We start from the raw sequence: 16,548 nt of genomic DNA, 5'->3' as shown, positions 1-16,548 counted from the left end.
AAACAGCTCATGGTACATGACGTTGTTATTTCTGTCATAGGACAGTGTGCAATTTAGGGGGTCAATGGGCGGTAAGAAAATATCTATGTCTGTTATCCATGGCCGTGGGTTGTTATACAATGACACTACACTCGTTGGGGATGGGGAAATATCTAATTCTACCCAGTAAATGTCAGCAGCCTCTTTTAGTGGGACATTTTGTGTGTAACCCATTTCTGCAGCCAGCGAACAATTAACTTGTGTGCCATCTGGAAAACTTGCAATTACCCCCTCTGGTGAACATAAAATGCTGGCTCCTAGCTTGATAAGTAGATCTTTACCTAATAAGGGAAGAGGAGCATTAGAGGAGTACAAGAATGAGTGCGGTAAGCTATGATTTGCAACATGCACTGTTAATTTCTTTGTCATTGGCCATTTCTCCAACTCACCAGAGAACCCCATTACTCCCACTGTTTTATCACTCAGATCCTTTTGTGTTATAGTGCCTCTTGTTACAGTGGAGTATGTTGCTCCAGTATCCACCAGAGCTTTTAGTGGTCTGTTGTTAACCACTATATCCATGAGGTGCCTAGCCATTCCCCTCATGGTGGTTCTCTGTGGGCCCCTTCAACATTCCCCCGCGTCACCCCCGGCCCCCATGTTGGGTGCATGGGCGCCTGTAGGTTGGGTGGCGAAGAGAGTTGTTGCCCCAGGTATTGTGGGGTTTGTGGCCCCCTGCCACGACCACCAGGTCCATCTCTGCGAGGATCCCATCCCCCTGCAGGTGGCCCTGTAGCTTGGACTTCCCCTAGCTGTGTGGGGCAGTCTCTTATCCAATGATCAGTAGCACCACACGCAGGACAAGTACCCCTCCCACGCCCTCTACTCATGTTTCCTTTCCCCCCACTTCCTCTATACCCTCCCCATTGTCCTCTAGGGGGTCTGTACCACTGGAGTGGAGCTTCTTATACATTTTGTACGTTACCAAAGTCGGGGGAAATCAATGGGGCTGGTTTTTGGGTCATTTGTTTATGCTTCTTTTGCCCGTTGGCTCTAGCTAAATCTAGTTGCAGTTTTAACAGCTGGTTTTAGTTTTTTCTAACTCTTCTTCTTCCTTATTTGTTTTATCGACTGCCCTGTCTATTTGATGTACTAATTGTCTTTCCCAAACCTCATTGCTAGCTACTTGTATGTCTGGGTTATTTTCCATAGCCTGTTTTACACCATTGGGGGCCCCTGACATCACTGCTGTCCAAAAAATGTCACGTGTTATAGGGTTACTCAAACTGTTCTCCTCAACCATCTGTTCCCACTCTGCCGCACACCTGAAATAGTAACCTGATCCTGTCTCTCTTGGTTTAATGCGAAACTTAATATTTTGGTATGTTGTTGGTGGTGTGGGAATCTGCCTTCTCAGTGCCCAACCAATATTAGTACTGACTGCTGTGAACATCATATCATTAGAGGCACCCTCTATTTTTGCATTTGTCTCAAAGTCAAGCATTTGTGATGCTGTAAAAATCTGGCCCAAAAGACATCTCAAATCTCCCAATGCCAATGTAGTTCCATGGCATAAGGCCATTAATTTAGTCAGCCATCTTCCTCCTCCTGAGGTGATTGGAGGCAGTTTTGCTAACACCGCAGTCATGTCGCTATGACTCCAGGGCTGGTATTTGGCCTGTCCCTGTCCTCCCTGCACTAATGGCATTTGTATTCCGGCGCGCAATTGGTGGCTGGCGCCAAAATCATCCCTGCTTTCCTCATCGTCATTATGTCTAACTGAGCCTACATGGCCTGGGTGTGAAATGTCCCAGATCCTGGATTCGACTGGAATTTACATACTTCCAGCAAGTCTACCTAACCCCTCTCTTTCCGCTGCTCTGGTTCTTTTTGCAATAGGGGTAGCAGACATTGTTCCTTTTATAGTCACATCCATATGTGTTGTCTCATCGCCTTCATCACTAGGTAAACTCTGTCGGCTATGGAATAAAAAACAGGGGGTGTGTGGTGATGTTTTAGCTCTCCACACTCCTGCTCCCCCTCCCCATGTGGCATGTGTTCTCCCTGTTCTTCTCCCTCGGGGGCTAACTGCTGTGGTGTTTTACTGACTAATCTTGCGAGTTGGTGTAATGTCTGTCTCAATTCATTTATTACAGCCATTGTGTCAGGCAATTCTACATCTACGTTTCCTTGGTTCACTTTTACCATAACTTGCTGCAGGTTTGCCTCATACGGTGGGGGTTTTGTCAATAATTGCAAGTCCGGATATATTTTTGGGGGTGGGGAATATGCTGCCTGATCAGAGGTGTCACTCTGTGCACTTCCTGACTTCTTTGTCATTTCTTTATCTGCCTTCACTCTCTTCGCACGGTCCCCTGAACTCTTGGTTTTAGCGGGACTGAGGGCCGTTGCAGTAAGTGCAATTCGCATCCACAACCTGAGAAGTGTTCTATACTCTTCTTCTTGGTTTGAAACTTTACCCCTATTAATCCACTTTACTTTGCCTTTCTCCTCTACATGCCTCTTTAGTCTTACATGAGCTCTTCTTTCTATATCCCTAATTTTTGGTGCCAGTGGCACTGACATTTTGTCGGGCGTATCTCATCCATTCTCTATACATATCTGACATTTATTCTCCCATATTTTCTTCTCCTTTTTATGATACTTAGGCTCCGCCTGAGCTAGTGACATATCCACTACACTTTGCCACTGGTCTAAAACCAGCATACCTCCATATTTTTCACATTCCCTTTCATATTCTGCCATTCTTTCTCTATTTTATACACACACAATTTAATACATAGAAAAATAAAAATCTACCAAAGAAATCACAGGAAATACTCTTTTACAATTATACAAATTTATGGTTTCTCAGAACCAAGGGACTCCAACCCAAATTTATGGTTATTCAAAACCAAGGGACTCCAACCCAAATTTATGGTTATTCAAAACCAAGGGACTCCAACCCAAATTTATCTGATCAATAAACCTCAATCATGCGTTTTTCATGAGACGTTCATCAAATCCAACACATTTAATTTTGTTTTTTCAATAGCAGAATTCGAATAAACAGGTCTCTGCTTTCCTTTTATTTGTTAGGGCGCCCAATGTGTTGAATCTAATTCCGTCTCATTTACCCATGACTTTTCATCGTCTTTTTTCTCCAAACATCGGGGTCACCAAATTGTTGGACTTTTAGGCGTCCTGCATATTCAAAAATTGAAGGGAGACGATTTGCAATAAAATTAGGTTTATTAACCAGATCACAAAAAATACAGCATGCTGGGTTGTTAGAGAACACTCCTCTGTCCTCTCAAAAAACCAACAACAACCCCCAAAGTTACATAGTCACACAATATATATTGGTATCTCACGACGATCTCTCTTCCACAAATCATCAACTTCTGCTTTGTCCTCTTTCCACCAATCAACTTCTGCTGTGTCCTTTTGCTTCCTGCAAAACATTCCTGAAAAACAACATTCCACATACCTCCCCCACCCTTCTACACAACCACAGCCGAGCTGCCCCCTCTCCCCCACACACTCACACCTCCTGTTGCAAGCACACCAATATCGCACACAGCTTTTCACTGTTTTCACAGTGCAGACCATATGATAAATGAATGTATGAAACAAAAATTTATCTTCAGACCATAAGAAATACGAAATAAAATATGTAATAACAACAGTAATATCCCTCGGTAGCTATAGCTGGTTGCTAATTAGATCACCCAAATCCATCTTGTGCAGGTAGCTGCATTTTTTTCAGTGTTAAAAACAAGAATCAGAATTGAGATATTGATGAATAATTAACACCTGTTTTTAACAAAAGCTTCCATTTATAATACATGTCATAGGTCAGTTCTGCTTTAAAAATGTAAAACAAACACAGACATTCAGGAGGATAATTCAGTTTATTTATGTGAATATCATCAATATCATCATGTATAAATGAGATAAATGACTTAATAATTGGCAGTAATAACCTGAACTGAATCTGTTATACAACTGATTAGCAGATTATATATACAAATTCACTTTTTTGATTTCAGATCTGCTTCCTCCAAAATTTTGCCTTCCAGCCACGTTTGAATGCAATTTGGGAGAAAGGACATACGCAGATCAATCAATTGCACAGCTAAAAATATTAAGGTTACATAAAATAATAAAGTTGTCGAATAGAAACATCTATAATAACCAATTATTTTGCTTGCGGCATAGCTGTCACAGAATTAACTTCACAGAAGGCATTGAAGAATAATCCAAAACAGAGTTGTTATTAACAATTACAAAAACAAGATTACATCCACAAAGCAACTGTTTCCTTCCAGGCTACGGTTGGCCAGTGTGCTTGTTCCGCAAATGCACACTACCAGTTCTTTTACAAACAAGCTGTCCATTTAATTAGCCTGAATCTTCTTTTTTCGATTTTTCACTGTGTATTGCTACACCTTGACCAATATCAACCTGTATGGAAGAGCATTCAACAGTAGTCAAGAAATGTAAAATAATTGTAGTCTTTTATTCTTAATGTATAACCAGTAACTCAAAGAAGGTAATATCTTCTGTCCTGATCTTATAGGGACACACTGTTCTGTAGAATTTACTTACAACATCAATCAAATACACATGTACAAGCTCATGTGCTTCAGGATTATGTGAAAAGAATTGCAGGCCACATGTTGGAAATAAAATTTGTAGAGCAGTGGGTCCCGAGGAGTAGGGTTAAAGAGCTAGTCAGCAGTTTTTTATTTTAGTGTAATATTTTTGGTTGCCATTATGTATAGAATTTATAATATATTATTTATAAATTATATATATTATTTATAAAAACAGTTTAATGTAACACTCAAGCTAAAAATATGTTAAATATTTAAAAAGTGACGTGGAATGTTATACTGTTACCAAAAAACATTATTAATAATAAGTGAGGGCAAATGTGTCAATTTTATTATAAATTACAAAAATCTGTAGTCCACCAAAATCTGTTTGTGATATCTCCTTCCTGTACTCATCTAGGTCTTCTTTACTTGAAGTATTACAGAGTATTCTCATTACAGAGAACCTTAAAAAATATAAACATGTTAATTAAGCATACACACAAGCACATTAAAATGTAACGGTTTGTTTATCTATAAATCTGTATGTCTGTCTGTGTGTGTGTGTGTTTCTGTATATCTATATATCCCTCGTTCATATATATAATTCGATCTATATTTAATATAAATCATACCTTCAGAGAAAATATTCCACATGATACAGAATATTTTTGCACAGGGTGAGGAAGCGTTTCACATTTTCCCACTGCACAACCTCTGCCCTTCATGAATTTACTAATTAAAAAATACTAAAGTAAATATTCAACATTTTCTAAATCACTTTGACACTATATGAAATTGTCCCACAGCCAAGTTTGGCTATACACATACATACATATATACATATACATACATACATACATACATATACATATACATATAGTTTAAATAAGAATATGTCTATATGTGTATATATATATATATATATATATATATATATATATATATATATATATATATATATATATATATATATATATACACATATAGACATATTCTTATTTAAACTATAACATTATGGGCTGCAAGAACAATAAAAAACAAGATATCTATATGTATATTATTACTACTGTTTTACCATAATACACATATAGATATCTTGTTTTTTATTGTTCTTGCAGCCCATAATGTTATAGTTTAAATAGGAATGATAAAAAAACAGAAGCAATAGGATTATAGGCTGCACCTCTCATGTTGTTTGACACCCAATAACAATGACCTCTGTATTGTTGCATTCATTTTCTCCAATAATCCATTGGTTTGGGGATAGTAAGGGGCACACAAACTCCTTTTAATTCCCAAAATTTCACACACATCCCTGTTTAGCTGACATGACAACAATTACGGATTATATTATATTATACGCTTTTGTGCATCATATACCATGAAAAAAACTAAAAATTTATATAAAAAAAAGAAATGTGTACATACAGCATTTACAAATTCTTTTCCTTGATCGGTTAAAATTCTTTTTGGGGCCTCGTACTGATGGAAGAACTTGACTGTGCACTTCACCTCACTGGTTGACTTTGATTTAAGAGGGTATGCCTGGGGCCACTTTGTGAAATAGTCTATCATTACACATATGTACTGATGTCCACGGATGTTCAGCTTCCCTATAAGGTCGATGCCTACTAGCTCAAGAGGGCTGTTGACCTAAAGTTGTATAATAGAAAGTATACAATTTATTTAAACAAAAAGAAATATTGGCCAAAATGTTTAATAATTGGAAATGTACAGACAAACTACATTGAACTGAATCATAAAATGTTTAAAAACTGAAGCAAAATCTTTAAATCTTTACCAGTATCGCGTTGTATTCCACAGTCATCTTTATGTTGCATCCTTTTGACTGGCATACTAGACAACTGGAAACCTTCAGTATAACACACATTATCCTGTTATTACAGTTTTGTAAGTCAAAGTCCACAAAAGTTCACACAAAAATGTTGCCCATGAAGACATACTTTGTCTTCATCATTTAATAGTATTTTGATTACACTTTATATTAGAGTAAACAAATTCATCAATAACCACTTATTAACGTGCATATTGGTGTCATATTAGTTTGTATAAAGCACTTTTCTTGAATACCTTATTTAACGTCCCTTAATTCTACTCAATATCTTAACCTAATAACTATCTTATAAGCAGTAATAGAAGTTTACTGAAGCAAAAGTCGTAGTTAGTGAAAATTTTCCCTATTTTAAGTGTAACTAGTATTTTGTCCCACCTTCTATTTAAGTGAATGGAATGCAGTTTTTTGACATCCAAACGTATTGGTGTCTATAGTCCACCAAATAAATACCATCTGATCTGAATTCACACATTGGTAAACTACATTTGAGGGGAAAAGTAAAAAAACTTTAAATTATTTATTTTATTCCGGTTTATTCTGTTAATTAGCATATGTGCAATGTATAATGAACAATGTTTACCATAATGTTGTCACGGTGCACAAAGGGACTCAGATGCAGGTAAGTTACAAACAGTTTATTAGTCAGGCTTACTAAATGAACAAAGGATAGGCAGGGAACTCCTGGCCAAGATGAACAAAATACTGCTGGCAGAGAAAACCAGAATCCACAAAAATCCAGGAAACGTAAACGGGAACCAAAAGAACGGAATGGGGAAAAAGAAATCCAAAACGGCTCAAGGGTTACCACGCTCCTACGGAAAGAATCCCCCCCTCAAAGATGCCTCACGGCATCCAAGAGCTACCCACGAGAGAGGGGGAACTGATCAATAAGAGAGTGGTCCAAAATATCACGAGCGGGGATCCAGCATCTCTCCTCCGGACCTAAGCCCTCCCAGTCTACCAGGTATTGGTGACCTCTACCCTGCCGTCTCACATCGAGAAGTCGACGTACCGTGTAGGTCGGCGACCCCTCTCGAGGGTTGAAGGGTGGAACGAATGACGGGTTTCATCTTGGCCACATGAAACGTAGGGTGAACACGTTTAAGAAAGGGGGGTAGTTTGAGGCGAACGGTCACAGGATTAATGATCGTAGTGATCGGGAAGGGACCGATAAACTTAGGGCCCAGCTTTCGTGCAGGGACATGAAGGGGAAGGTCAGACGTAGACAACCAAACCCTTTGACCACACACGTAAGGGGGAGCCTTGGAGCGATGCCGATTAGCTGACGTCTGATAGCGTCTACTTGCCAGAATGAGAGCCTGTCTAGCAACCCTCCAAGTGCGAATACACCGGCTAACGAAGCCCTGAGCAGAGGGAACAGAGGATCCGCCTCTTGGGAAGGAAACAACGGGGGCTGGTAACCTAGGCAGCACTGGAAGGGAGACAAACCCGTAGACGACACCGGAAGTGAGTTGTGAGCATATTCAACCATAGACAACCCAGAACTCCAAGACAATGGCTCAGATGAAGCAACGCAAAACCCTCTCGAGATCGTGATTAGCCCGCTAGGCCTGACCATTAGACTGTGGATGGTAACCGGAAGACAAACTGGCAGTGGCCCCCAGAAGCCGACAAAACTCAGCCCAAAACTTGGAAACAAACTGGGGACCTCTGTCAGAGACCACGTCCAAGGGGAGGCCATGGACATGGAAAACGTTGTCAAGGACAATCTCAGCGGTCTCCATAGCAGACGGAAGCTTAGGGAGGGGAATAAAATGAGCCGCCTTCGAGAACCTGTCCACCACAGTGAGGACCACGAATTGCCACAGGACGGAGGAAGTCCTGTGACGAAGTCCATGGCGATGTGGGACCAGGGTCTCGAAGGGGTGGGTAACGAACAAGAAGTCCCGCCGGAGGACGGTTGGAAGACTTGTTAGTCGCACAGACTGGGCATGCTGAGACGAACTTGTGAGCGTCCTGCGCCATGGAAGGCCACCAAAACAGCTGCTTAATGAGAGCCAAAGTGCGAGAAACCCCTGGGTGACAAGCTAGCTTGGAGGAATGTCCCCACTGGGGGAAGTTGGAACGAACAGCAGGTTCACCGGAACCTCGGCCGGAGGAGTAACGCCATCCAAGGCCTCGCGAACCAACGATTCCACCCTCCAAGTGACCGCCCCTACCACACGAGAGGGAGGAACAACGGACACCGAGGGGGTGGAAGTAGTCCCGACCTCGAACTGACGCGAAAGGGCATCCGGCTTACCATTCTTACTCCCCGGCCGATAGGCGATGACAAACTTAAAACGCCCAAAAAAGAGAGCCCAGCGAGCCTGCCGAGAGTTCAATCACTTCACGGAATGGATATTCAAGATTTTTATGATCGCTCCATACCAAGAAAGGAACCTTAGCCCCCACCAACCAGTGGCGCCACTCCTCCAATGCAAGCTTCACGGCTTACAACTCCTTATTACCGATGTATCCTGTCGTCCGGGGAGGAACGTTGGGACAAGATCGCTCCTACCCCAGCCTCGGAAGCATCGACCTCCACTATAAACTGACGAGACGGATCAGGATTGACCAGAACAGGAGCAGAAGTAAAAATGCTCTTAAGTTTACCAAAAGCCGTCTGCGCCCGCTCCGACCAAACGAACCGCCTCAAAGTGGAGGTGTGCTCTGACAAGGGAAGAGCGACCTGGCCAAAACCTCGGATGAACCGTCGGTAAAAATTGGCAAACCCCAGGAAACGCTGGATAGCCTTGCAATTTACTGGGGTAGGCCAATCAGCAACTGCCTTTACCTTAGCGGGGTCCATCCGAATACCATCAGGCGACAGGATAAAACCCAGAATCGGAACCGACCGTGCGTGAAACTCACACTTTTCCACCTTAGCGAACAGGTGATTCTCAAGTAACCGGCTTAAGACCCGTCGAACGTGCTGAACATGGTCCTGCTCGTTCTGTGAGAAGATCAAAATGTCATCAAGATAGACAAAAACGAAACGGTCGACCATGTCCCTCAGCACATCATTGACGAGTCAATGACGAAAACCACCGGAGCATTCGACAGGGCAAAAGGCATCACACGATACTCAAAATGGCCTGTAGGAGTGTTAAAGGCAGTCTTCCACTCACCCCCATCCCTTATCCTGACCAGGCGATAAGCATTGCGCAAGTCTCACTTCGTAAAGATGGTAGCACCCTGCAAGAGACCGAAAGCGGACGACATCAATGGCAAGGGATGGCTATTCTTGACCGTGATGTCGTTCAACCCCCGGTAATCAATGCAGGGGCGAAGGGAACCATCCTTCTCCACCAAGAAAAACCCCGCCCCAGCCGGAGAGGGACGGATAATGCCAGATAACAGAGAATCGGCCACATACCTTTCCATGGCCTCCCTCTCAGGACCAGAAAGAGGGTAAAGGCGACCCTTAGGTGGAGAAGTGCCAGGTAAAAGGTCAATCGCACAGTCGTACGGCCGGTGCGGAGGTAGAGATGTCGCTTGAGACTTACTAAAAACCGCTCTCAGATCATGATAGACCCTAGGTACCCCCGAAAGGTCTACAGGTTCCTCCTGAAACAGAGGGGAAGAAATCAAGGGAGAGAGAGCAGTATTTAAACAATTAGAGGCACAAAAAACACACTCCACCCCTGAATAACATTTCTTTTCCAGTCAATATATGGGTTATGTTTAGAAAGCCAGGCGTGACCCAACAGGATAGGAGCGGAGGGAGAATGAAGAGCCGTTCAGAGATGGAGAGCCGGGCGCGGCTGATTTGCATGGGCTCTTCTAGGTGCGGAGCAACAGATGACGGTTGGACTGCATCACGGGAAGGCCCAGAAGAATCCCCGTCAAACGAACTCCTCACGTGTCGCTGAGAACGGAGTCCCAGACGAAAATGAACCTGGAGGGCCAGCTGTATCAGCCCGTCAAGCGTCGGGGGAAGCTCCAGCGAATAGATCTCGTCCAGCACCCGATCCGCTAATCCATGCAGAAAACAATCCCAGAGAGCCTTGTCGTTCCAACCGCAAGACGAAGTCAAAGTGCAAAACTCGATCGAGTACTCAGAAACAGTCTTGTTGTAGGAGGGACAACGACCGAGCTGCCTCGCAGTGAAGTGCGGACCGGTCAAACACCTTCCGTAGCTCCTGGGAGAACAACTCAAAAGAAGCACAGCAGGCATGATTACTATCCCAGAGCGCCGGACCCCATTCCCTGGCGACACTCTTAAGCTGCATGACCACAAAAGCCACTTTCGACTGCTCGGTGGAAAAGCAGGAGGGCATAAGAGAAAATGTCAGAGAGCATTGAGAAAGGAACGATCCACAGGAAGTGGGCTCCCCGGCGTAGGGAACTGGAGGATTGAGGCGAGGCTCCGGCCGGCGGGAAGAGACTGCGTCCGTCTCGACTGGTGCTGTACTAGCAGAAGCTGCCGCTGAAACAGCAAGGGTCTGGTCCAGGTGCTGGGCAAATGCAGTGAGTTGTTGTGAGAGAGTAGAGACGCCAAGATGAATCTCAGCTACCTCCTGCTGCCGACGTCCTAATAGCACTCCCTGGCTAGCGACGGCTTGGTGAATGTCGACTTCTCCTGCTGAATCCATCCTTTGGTGGCGATGTACTGTCACGGTGCACAAAGGGACTCAGATGCAGGTAAGTTACAGACACAGTTTATTAGTCAGGCTTACTAAACGAACATAGGATAGGCAGGGAACTCCTGGCCAAGATAAACAAAATACTGCTGGCAGAGAAAACCAGAATCCACAAAAATCCGGGAAAGGTAAACCGAATGGGGAAAAATTATTCCAAAACGGCTCACGGGTTACCACGTTCCTATGGAAAAATATGAAAAGGTAAAATCCAAAGCACAGCTAGAACAAACAACGTCACAAAAGATTACATCGCCACAATGAGAGCTGGCACAGCCAAGCTCAAATAGGGAAAGAAGCGATCAGGAACAGGTGGTGGTAATTAGAGAAAACAAGGAGACAAACAAGGTACCAGACGATCGAAATCTGTAAGACAGAAAATACAGCAGAGAAAATAAAACATCAACCAAAATTCAAAAAACAACAGGCAAATGTCAGAAATGTCAGAAATAAGTACCTACCCAACCATCTATGTCTAAAGTCATTCCAGGCCAGTATTATATCTTGTACATGGCATTCCTGGTTTTAATTTGGACACAGTGAGATCCAAATGAACCACAGAGGAATTCTTGGAACACCTGGTCAGCAGCCTCAGAACCACAAAGGACTTTCAGTCTAAATTCGTTAGCTGTACCTTTATTTTTTATATAGTACAGCTCTCCATCTGTTTAAAAGTGCAAAATTTATGTTTACTATTCACAAGCTCTTTGTGCAAATTATAGAAAATTAAACTTGAAATCGAACTTAGCTTAAGTATACCTAATAAAATAAACGTTGCAGTATATAGTTCCGATGTAACCCTGCTAAAAGAACGAAAGAAACATTTAAAGAAAAAGTGATGGTTTCAATGGTTTTAAAGGGATTTGTATTGGTTTTAATGGAAACTATAATGGTGTCCATTGTTAAGTGATGTTGAGAGTCAATGTATGTTAAACATCAGATGAAGAAGCCTGCTGAATATGTACGCACGAGGTTAGCGTGTAGCTGTAAAAGACTAGATCTAATTTTCATTTGTTTCTTCGGTTCAATGTGCATATTCTTTTATAAAGAGCAATAGTAATCGTCGAGGTAGATTATCTATCCTGTTGCTGAGGAAAACAACCTGTCAATGCTTTTGGTTACTGGTTTTTCTTTTACACAAACTCTGATGAGTTATGCTTATGCATTACTTTAACTTTGATTAATTGATATTCCTTTTTCTTTAAATGTGTCCTAAAGCCAATCAGATTTATATATTATGTTTTAGAATGTATTTTTGTATGTTTATAAGGTAAAATTGATACGGAGTCAAATCTATCCGTGTATAACGCTAGTTAACTGTTTAGTTAAATTATTTTATTTTCTACAAGTTCTACAACTTTTATTTTCTTATAAAATGCAGCCAATGGAAAAAATAAATGTTGTACAACTAACGAAATATTCAAATGAGACAGATATATATCGCATATTGAATACTTATATGCGTTTAAGCTGTTTATTTGCACTTATATTGTCACGTGTTGAATTAACACTGGTAATAACGGACATTTTGTGCAGTCAATAGAAAATATCGGTGTAAAAATTATTTATATTGAAAAAATGTTTATTGTGACTGCATTGTTTTATGCAGATTGTTTTTTTTGAGGGGCTGATTCAAATTGAGTGATCTACCATTTGAACGGCGAGCCAGACCCTGATCTGCCACTCAAAAAATCATTGTGGTCCATCACGGATGCAGACAAGAGAGCTAAGCACATACATACTACCCGGGTGGCAACACAAAAGGCCTTTACACACAAAGACATTGAAGCTCTTTACACACACATGACCATTGGAGCTTAACACATGGACTTTTGAGTTTTATTCATATAGACATTTGAGCACTTTACAAAGGATCCAGGACAAATTTTTTTTGTTTCATTTTATTTCATTTTTGGTATTCACATTCAACTTCGGGTTTGATATGAATCATTTTGTTGTTGGTTCATAGTGTTGAGTGGAAACCAGACAAAGAGTCAACTGTGAGAATATTGTTTAAATATTGAATGTGAATTATTGCAAATAAAATTGACGGCTGATAATTACTTTAAATTGATTTGGTCCCCCCTTTTACTCTTAAATCCTCCCAGAGCCGAACCTAGGCTGAACTTAACCTCTGTAGAGTAACATACATAGAATACTGCATTCGTCGTCCCCATTACACGTGCATAAGTGTCCTTATTGTTAAGATGTGTGAGCAGGGAGTGCAGCGCCATGGACACTGCATCATCTGTGCTCCTATTGCTATGGTAGGCAAATTGGTATGGGTCCAGTGTGGATTGAGTGTTTTAGGTGTGACAGGACCAACCGCTCAAAGCACATCATAACAATGGGTGTGAGTGCTACAGGGCGGTAGTCGTTCAGGCATGTCGGGCTGAAATGTTTCGGAATGGGCACAATGGAGGTGGATTTAAAACATGCTGGAACCACTGCTTGGGCGAGGGACAGTTTGAAGATATCCGCGAAGACCCCAGCGAGCCGCTCCTTACATGCCCTGAGTACGCGAACAGGGATGCCATCTGGGCCAGCAGCCTTGCGTGCGTTTATCCGGCTTAGTGCAGTGTAAACATCTGTGGAGTTTAGTGTGATGACTGGGTGGTCAGTAGAAGGTGTGAGCCTGGTGGCGGCTTCCTTATTGTCTCTCTCGAAGCGTACATAAAAGTCATTATGCTCGCTCAGGAAGGCGGCATCTGTGGCTATGGGATCACAGCAAGCCAACAGCCCTCCGGCAAAATTGCGCTGGCATGACTTTGTGACTACATCTGCAGGGAGAAGATTGGCAGCTTTTGCTGAGGTCTCACGGAATTCCTGACGCATGTGCTCGATGAAATCCCTGCTCAAAATTCATATGTCGACTCCAATGCACGAGCAAACTGTTTATTTTATTTTATCAACAGAGGGCGGGGCCATACGAGCTCACAAGGTAAAGGTGAATAACAAAGGGGAAACTCATCGCCCGAACAGGGACTTTAACCCTGGACCCTCAGATTAAAAGACTGATGCTCTACCGACTGAGCTATCCGGGCTCGCTGCAACTTCACGCAGACAGTCAATAGCTTACAGGGTTCTGTAGGCTTAGGGTTCAGGTCACCTTTCTGATGCAGGTGTATTCAGTCCTATCTCTGGAGACGATGCCATCTGTAGATTGCAGTTCCTTAAAGGTCCCTGCCAAGAAAAAATTTGTAAAAACATATAAAAGGCTATAAAGTGTTTTACATTTAATGTACACTACATTGTTATATGCCTAGTTTTATCAACAAACCACTGAGCACATCTGTACCGGTCAATTTGGCTCAGATGGTCTGCACCTTCACTGACCTTTCCGGTCAATTTGTATTATATCAGGAACATGTGCCATCTGTAGTAGAGTCGCTCACGAAGAAATTTTGGGAGTCCCTAAAGGCTTGATTGTCTTCTCTCTGTCTCCCTAAAGCAGTCGTAGTCGGCAGGGTTTGAACCTACGCGGGGAGACCCCAATGGATTTCAAGTCAATCGCCTTAACCACGCGGCCATGACTACAACACATTCCAGGCACTCTGTGTTTCGGTCGTGCTGCAAAGAGGACGATGTCAAAAAGGGAAAGGCAGGACTTCAATAAGACGTGGTCCCCTAACTTGACCCGTATTCGAACCGGGGGTGCTGCAGCCACAACATAGAGTACTAACCAGTATACGATCACGGCTAGCCAGCAGCCCTCCGGCAAAGTTGCCCTGGCAGGACTTTGTGACTACATCTGCAGGGAGGGTATTGGCAGCTTTTGCAGAGGTCTCACGGAATTCCTGACGCATGTACTCGATGAAATCGTTGCTCAAAGCACATATGTCGACTCAAAATGCGGGCGTCGGCTACCCCTACCTTTCATATGCCAAGCGAGCGCTCTACCATTTGGGCTAATTCCCCAGCAATATATGCAAAAGACGTGCGTTGCTTTGACTCAATGAAACGGGGCACACAGGTGGGGGAAATACCTTTCCACCCGACTGCAAATTACAATTGCTGCACACCCCTCGGCTTGTTGGTTTAGGGGTATCATTCTCGCTTCGGGTGCGAGAGGTCAAAAGCGCTTTTGGGATGATTGTGACTGACAAGTAACAAAAGGGGAAAAAAAATTAAGAAGAGATGATAATCATGGAAGAGTTCACCTTTGACATGGAGGGGTATGGGAACCGAGGGCCGCACTGGGGCAGAGTCAGGCATGAATTGATCAGTTTATTTCAAAACTGTCAAGGTCTTCGTTTTTTTGATACAACAATAACAGTTTGTGAACTTGACAAAATGTTTTTTAACTGAAACTTGCCACACAAGTCAATGTTTTGTGAGAACTGCTTGACATCCATCATCACTTCAGTATTTCAACACTGTTCAGGTAAGCCGGATGTGATGAGCATGTTGACTGCTTGGGTTTTTCTTGAACATGTAAAAGAACAAAACCCTTTTTTCAAGTATGAAGAGATGTGCAACAAGAAGTGCCAAGCCACTAGGCACCGCTGGGATTTGAACCCAGGATCTCCTTTTTACGAGTCAGGTGCTTTGGCAAGCTAAGCCACGGCGCCTACGCCCATGTCTTCAGGTCATGTGACTGAAAAGTAACAAAGGGGCAAAAACTCACAGTAAAATGGAGGAAAACATGCAGAGGGATTGTTTAAGGCTAATTAAATGTGTGTACCCTCTTCATGTAACAACAGTTCCTACTCTAGTCAAGATGACTTTGAAGAGTTTCCTGTAAACCTAAACCAACCACGACTTGGTGGGACTCGAACCCACAACCTTTGAATGCCTTCTTAATCTAAAAGTCCAATGCGCTATCCATTGCGCCACAGAGCCTTGAGCACAATTCCTGTCCCTGTTCACCAGCGATGGGGTGCATGCCAAAACTATTCCCTGGACCAAGAAAAAAATCAGTCTACAAATACAAGGGAGTAGTAAACAAAGAGCCCACACACAAGGCACCGTTGGGATTCGAAAGGCACTCTGACCAGCTAAGCCACGGCGCCAATACCCTTACCGATCGCAGCACGTGTAACTAAACCAACGAAAGGGGCCAAAACATGATGACAAAGTGTCAAGTTGATGCAGAAGGCAGTCGACAGGTTGAAGCCCTGTCCTATTTCAAAACTGTGCAGTTTAAATTGTGTAATAGTACATGTCGAGAGGCAATGGCTAGGTTTCCCTAGTCTCAAGATCACAAAGGATTCACACAAAGTTTCCAGGCACAGCTGGTTTTTGAACCCAGGATATCCTGTTTACAAGACAGGCGCTTTGACCAGCTAAGCCACTGAGCCATCGCCAAAAGCGGTTTTGGCATTTCGACTGAACACTAACAAAGGGGAAAACAAATGATTAAGAAAAGATGACCATCATGGATGAGTTCACCTTAGGCAGGACTTCGTGACAGCATGGGCAGATTTTGCCGAGTTCACCTCGTCACTTGACTCCAAAGGTTACTGTCTGC

General features: G+C 42.8%; 3 non-coding genes across 3 annotated transcripts; all 3 read right to left on the bottom strand.

Moving 5' to 3' along the window:
- Window positions 1-14,049: 14,049 nt before the first annotated feature.
- Window positions 14,050-14,122, bottom strand: trnak-uuu (transfer RNA lysine (anticodon UUU)). Its single transcript has one exon. It is a non-coding gene; the product is annotated as a tRNA-Lys (tRNA).
- A 411-nt stretch (window positions 14,123-14,533) lies between these two features.
- Window positions 14,534-14,615, bottom strand: trnas-uga (transfer RNA serine (anticodon UGA)). Its single transcript has one exon. It is a non-coding gene; the product is annotated as a tRNA-Ser (tRNA).
- A 1,689-nt stretch (window positions 14,616-16,304) lies between these two features.
- On the bottom strand, window positions 16,305-16,378 carry trnat-ugu (transfer RNA threonine (anticodon UGU)). The gene has a single exon. It is a non-coding gene; the product is annotated as a tRNA-Thr (tRNA).
- Window positions 16,379-16,548: the final 170 nt, after the last annotated feature.

This window comes from Triplophysa dalaica, unplaced genomic scaffold (genome assembly GCF_015846415.1).
Source record: "Triplophysa dalaica isolate WHDGS20190420 unplaced genomic scaffold, ASM1584641v1 Contig5, whole genome shotgun sequence".
Classification (NCBI taxonomy): domain Eukaryota; kingdom Metazoa; phylum Chordata; class Actinopteri; order Cypriniformes; family Nemacheilidae; genus Triplophysa; species Triplophysa dalaica.
Note: the sequence above shows the minus strand (reverse complement) of the source record. Positions and strands in the feature narration are given on the sequence as shown.